Genomic DNA, 6,302 nt, shown 5'->3' on the forward strand with positions numbered 1-6,302 from the left:
CACAGGCTAAGAATGCAGATGCCCAATCCACAACCAGGCATGGGGAAAAAATGGATCTTTAAAGAGCTTGTCTTCTTCAGAGCTTCAACAGAGAAATAGTGAAGCTCAAGAGATGAACTCCAGGAGAGTTCAAGCCATGCAATCCAAAATATTTCAGAAAGACCCTGGGCACGAACCTACTCAAAAACAGAATCATCAATGCTTTCTGGTCACATGGGAAATATGCTGATGATGTCAAACTAATTTTTGCTTTTATATATTCTTTACATATACTTGTAGCTCTGTAGCCTATTATTGTATAACTATATCGATTCATAGCTAGCATTTTACCTACTCAGACAGAAAGACAAAACACATTCCTAAAGGCCCCTATTCTATCTTGCTTCTTCTGGAAACCAAGGACAAACTATCTTCCCCAGACACTTTCCCATAAAGAACTAGCAGAAGGGGAGCTCCAGAAGAGGTTGAACCAGAAGGGGGAATTGCCTCATTAACTGTGCTTCTAATTGGGGATTCTTGTCAATTATGCTAATTTGCTAAACTTATAAAACTGTATTCGCCCTATGTCAAATGGGCATTTTTCTATACTTGCCACTGGAGGCCTCCAATTAAAGACCAGCTTTTACATTACTTCCTCTATTAATATTGTTGCAAAAGTGTATTGTTTTATTTCTAGATCTTTAAGACATCACTGGGTTTATTTAGATTGATCTAACCCCACATCACATGCCTTTGAAATAATTTCAAAATAGATCTACCTGGGGAGGTTGCAAAACTCCACTCAGTTAATCTCCTAGAGAGCTCAAGAACAAGCAGAAGGGGAGCTGGTGAGACAAACAAATCCTGTATTTACACCAAACCCACTCAGAAATCAGGACTGCCTGATAGAGGAAAAGGTAATCTTTTAAATATAGCAAACTGTAGTTGACACACCAGAAAGCTTTGCTGCTTTTAAAGCAGCCCAGAGCTTTAGGGCATCAATGTGCAATTTCTGTGTCTACCAGGACTATACCAAGGCTACTAAAAGCTGCCTGTATGTGCTACTCCACTCAGAAAAGATGGTGTCCGATGCGAGTCCTCGCCTTCGAAGGGGGGTCTCCCGTGCCTCTCCACTCGAGGCGCTGGGCTGGAGTGACGAGAGCGGTCCCTGTCCCATGGAGAATGGTGCAGCAAGCACAGGTGCAGATGCAGCGTCACTTTGCATGGTCGGCGGGGGTAGGTTTGTTGACGGAAATGCAGAGAGTTCCGGCAGCAGCCCTCATGCACCCAGGGGAGAACACTGCACTTCTGCGTGGGCGGGGTGCATCATCGGGGCCTGCACGTCAGACGTCACAGCCCTGCCCATCGGGGCTGCTGTGGCCCCACCTCCAGAGGTGGGCCAGGCTGTGACACCACCGAGGAGGGGGCGGGCAGCACCGCCTCCATCTCTGCAGCCGGCGCCACCTGCTCCCCCACTGCGGGCGGGCCCGTAGGCAAGAAGGGAGCCGCCTCTGTTCCCAAGCACGCCAGGAGGGAAGGGGGTCCACGCCGGGTGGGCTCGTTGCCACTCCACCGAGAGGCGCAGCCGCCGGGAAGACACCGTCCCCGGACGCCCCTGGCCCCGCGCCCGCACCACCCTGCAGCATTCCGGGCGCTGCCGCCGTGCCCGAGTGGCTGTGAATCTTTGCAGTGTTACATGCACAGTCTGCATAACTTGTTCTGTGACCAGGGCTGTGATCTGGGTCAGCAGGTCTGTCGAAACGGATGACAAACATGCTGCTCCAGTAGGGGAAGGGGCTGTGTGAGGGTTGGACAGCTGGCTCAGCGCCGACTGCCCGAACCCCGGGCTTTGCAAAAAGGGGCGGGTCGAGGACTGTGAGACAGACGGAAACGAACGGCCAGCCCCGCTCCCCGCTTCGGAGCCCGATCCCCCTAGAAATGCGGGGGATGGGTATTTCGGCTGGATGTAGTCATTCAGGGGAGGATACACTGGCAGGGAGTAGTCCCTGGGCGACGGGTACTTTGGCTGGGAGGGGGTTGCGTGGGGAACACCCGCCCGCGGAACTTCCGGGCAGGGCACATCTGGGCGGGAAATTTCCATCTCCTGGTCCTCGGACATTTCGTTCCCCATCTCCTGCGCGGCCCCCATCATGAATAGATTAATGAGGCCCCAGGTGGTTAACAAAGGGGATACGGAGGTATCTGTCGCTAGCAGGGCGCCCCACAAACACTCTCCTAGCTGTTTCCATGATTCTGGGGAAAAAGCTTCTTTGGGGTCCTCGGAGAAACCATGCTCTTTTGCCCATGCCAGTACAGCCATCAAATCTTTGTCTGGAATCGGGGCTTCCAAATTCTCTAGGACCCCTTTCCAAATGGAGAGGACAGATTCATCTTGCTTAGACGACTCCCCATCATCTATAATTAGTTTCCCAACTAATTGCTTAGCCAAAGACGGGGAACCAAACAGTACCTCAGCCATCTGGATTTCCGGTTCACCGATGGGTCCTTGCGGTCTCCTCGCGGCGCGTGTCCGCAGTCTCCTCGGTGCTGCGTGCCGGGCGCTCTGCGCTGCGCGGCTCCGCAGCGCTCCGCAGCACTCTGCGATGCCTTTGCTGTCCCGTGCCGGGTGGCTCAGCACCGCGGAGCCCCGCACTGCTTCGCGGTTCATGCCGGGCAGCCCCGATCCGGCCCGCGGCTCCTGGCGCTCCGCTCCTGGAGACGGTCGCGATCCCCTGGGGTGGTCCAGTCCGGGCGCGATCTTCGTCGGGTAAGATCTCAGTGGACGCCTCCAGATGTGGTTACTGAGCTGAAAAGAGAGAGAAAGGACAGCAACACACACGGACCTCTTTAGGGAAAAAAGGCCAACTTAAAGTGTGTTACGTGCAGCTAGGACAGGACAGTAGTTAATTGGACAATTGGGAAAAACATCCTTGAGACAGCACCTCAGGATGTATCCCATGGGAAAGACACCAGGTGTTAATCTTTATTATGAATTCCACTCTGTTTTTCACCATATTATCACCCTGGGAGACTTCCTCCCTAACTGAAGCTGTAGTCAGCTTGTCAGCCTGGGAATGGACCTGAGAGTCAGGAGAAATCCAGGCCTGAAAATGAATTTCCAAGCTGTAAATCCCTAGCACTGTGAATGTGTGTGTCCACAAGATCCCACACTGCTCAGTGAAAGGACAGATTTCTGATACCTCTAAGTTTAAGTTTTCTGTTCTGTTCTGCTTGGATGTGCTTTTCCATTGTGCTTGGGTGATGAAGACAAAACAGTCCGATTCCAGCTAGGGACTCAAGAACAGTATCTTTACACTTCAAGCCCTAAGCATAAACAACGTGAAAAGAGGAGGGCGGACACACAAGCAAGCAGGAGGATGAAACTTCCCTATTTGAGACTATTAACTGGACAGTTGACTCCTGCATGCAAATGGACTGAAACCTATAAAGGTGTGAGAACTCGTGACCAACCCCTCCTTTCCTTCCATCTTGGAGCCATCTGGGCAGGGGCCACGACTGTGGCACTTGTATTGCTGGGGTGTGGCTTTTGTAGGCCTTTCGTGGGCCTCACAATAAATACCCATTTGTTCCCCTTGACTCTGTGTGCAACCTCTGTTCCAGCTCCTCAAAGCATCATTTTATCAATGCCAACTGGACCATAGGACATTAAAGAATATCAAAAGAGGAGGAATAGCTCCTGTACACCTCAAAAGGCACATCTTTGAAATCATTAGTTTTGTAATTAGCTCAGTGACAGTTGGGGAAAAGTCTTATAGCCAAAGTTCTATGACTGCAGATACACCAATATTAGGATCTATAAATGAATTTTGTGTTGAATGGAACTGCCACTTAAACATCCCATGCCATGGGAAGAAGTCACAAAATCACACAGAATTACAGAATCACTAGGTTGGAAGAGACCTTAAAGATCATCGAGTCTAACCCATGCCCTAACACCTCAACTAAACCATGGCACTGAGTGCTACATCCAAATTTTTTTTAAACACATCCAGGATGGTAACTCCACCATCTCCCCAGGAAGACAATTCCAAAACTTTATTACTTTTTCTGTAAAAAACTTTTTCCTAACATCCAATTTTAATTTGCCTTGGCACAGTTTAAGACTATGTCCTCTTGTTTTGTCAGTCTCTGCCTGGAAAAAGAGACCAAACCCCACCTGACTACAACCACCTTTCAGGTCACCTCTGAGTCTCCTTTTCTCCAGGCTAAACAACCCCAGCTCCCTCACACCCTCTTCATAGGGCTTCTGTTCCAAGCCCCTCACCAGCCTTGTTGCCCTCCTCTGGATGCATTGAAGCATTTCAACATCCTTTCTAAACTGAGGGGCCCAGAACTGGACACAGTACTCAAGGTGTGGCCTCACCAGTGCCAAGTACAGGGGAAGAATGAGCTCCCTGATCCTGCTGGCCACACTATTTCTGATACAGGCCAGGATGCCATTGGCCTTCTTGGCCACCAAGGCACACTACTGGCTCATTTTCAACCGGCTGTCAACCAGTACCTCCAGGTCCCTTTCTGCCTGGGCACTGTCCAGCCACACCTTCCCCAGCCTTTAACGATGCAGGGGGTTATTGTGGCCAAAATGCAGGACTCGGCACTTGGACTTATTAAACTTCATCTTATTGGACTCCGCCCATCTATGCAACGGTTCCAAGTCTCTCTGCAGAGTCCTCCTACCTTCCAACAGATCTGCACATGCTCCCAGCTTAGTGTCATCTGCAAATTTACTAATGATAGACTCAATACCCTCATCCATGTCATCAATAAAAATATTAAACAGAACCGGCCCCAGCACAGATCCCTGAAGGACACCACTAGTGACTGGCTGCCAACTGGATGCAGCACTGTTCACCATCACTCTCTGGGCCTGGTCATCCAGCCAGGTCTTAACCCAGCAAAGGGTACACCTGTCCAAGGTGTCAACCGCCAGCTTTTCCAGGAGTATGCTGTGGGAGACAGTGTCAAAGGCCTTGCTGAAGTCCAAAGAGAAAACATCCACAGCCTTTCCTGTATCCACCTGGCTGGTCACCTAGTCATAAAAGGAGATCAGGTTGGTCAAACACCACCTGCCCCTCCTAAACCCATGCTGACTAGGTCTGATACCCTGGCCATCCTTTAAGTGTGTGATAATGCTAAGTCCAACAATTCCTCCCTGCTCCTCTGTTGTTTCAGTTCAGCTACACGTTTCCTTAACTAGATTTCTTTCAATGATTTAGCTTAATGTTAAAGAAATACAAATGCATTTCAGTACCTAGCTAACTCATTGAACTGGCTTTTGAAAGAGTCCTAGCAAATTTAGCCTATTAGCAACCTCTGCAAGCAGACTGGAGTTCCTCTGTAGTAGGTAGGGGGGGGTCTTTGGTAGACCCCAAAACTGCCTGATCAAGCAAGAGTCAGTTATCCTGCAAGGGACAGCTTCCCCTGGAGTCCCAGGCAGTTCTCAGATACAAGGTACAAGTGCAAGCAATGCCCAGAGTTAGGCTTTCAGCTCGTTTGTGAAATCAGGCTTGCAAATACCTCTTAGCCAACAGAGAAAGAGATAGAGAGGTGCCGTTGAGGAGATTCCATAGAATCTTTATTTCTTCTAAGAAGGGAGTCCTGTCCAGCAAATCCAATGGGTGGGGTTCTAAGGGGACTTTTATAGGTTTTAAGGGTTTTGTATTTGGACTAGTAAAATGAAGAATTCTATAACTAACCAATCTACAAAAGACTTTATGAAAAAGAACCAATTATCTATGAGAAAAATGGACCACTAGAATTACAGAAAGATAAAACAAGGGTCTACAGGGGGGTGAGATAATTCTTGGTATTAGTCACTCTAATTCATCAACTTCTTATCTAAGATATCATGTTCCACGGGGGCCTCTCTTGGGGGTTTGCCTTTTCTTCAGAGATGGTCTCTGCTCCCTCCACAACTCCTCTCTCTGTATTTACAAAGAAGGCCCTTCCAGCAACTTTCTTAAAACATTGAACAAAGCATAGAAACATAACTAATACAATGACAATTACAATAAAAATCCATAAGAGTCCCTTGACCAAAGATGCGGCCCACCCCGTCAGTCCCTATTATCTGAAAAGGTCATTGACCCAGTCTGGGTTGGTTTCCACTTTGAAATCCTTCACGAGATCTCTCAGTTTCTGGATGTTTGCATGGATGGATGTTGAACGTGAAGAGAGATTGAAGCAGCACATTCCTTCAAAGTCTTCACAGCCATGTCCATGGGTGAGCAGCAGGAAGTCGATTGCAGCTCGGGTTTGCAGGGATGCGTGTCTCGTGGTTTCTTCATCCTTTAAAAGATCAC

The sequence above is a fragment of the Sturnus vulgaris genome, chromosome W, assembly GCF_052056855.1.
Source record: "Sturnus vulgaris isolate bStuVul1 chromosome W, bStuVul1.hap1, whole genome shotgun sequence".
NCBI classification, from domain to species: domain Eukaryota; kingdom Metazoa; phylum Chordata; class Aves; order Passeriformes; family Sturnidae; genus Sturnus; species Sturnus vulgaris.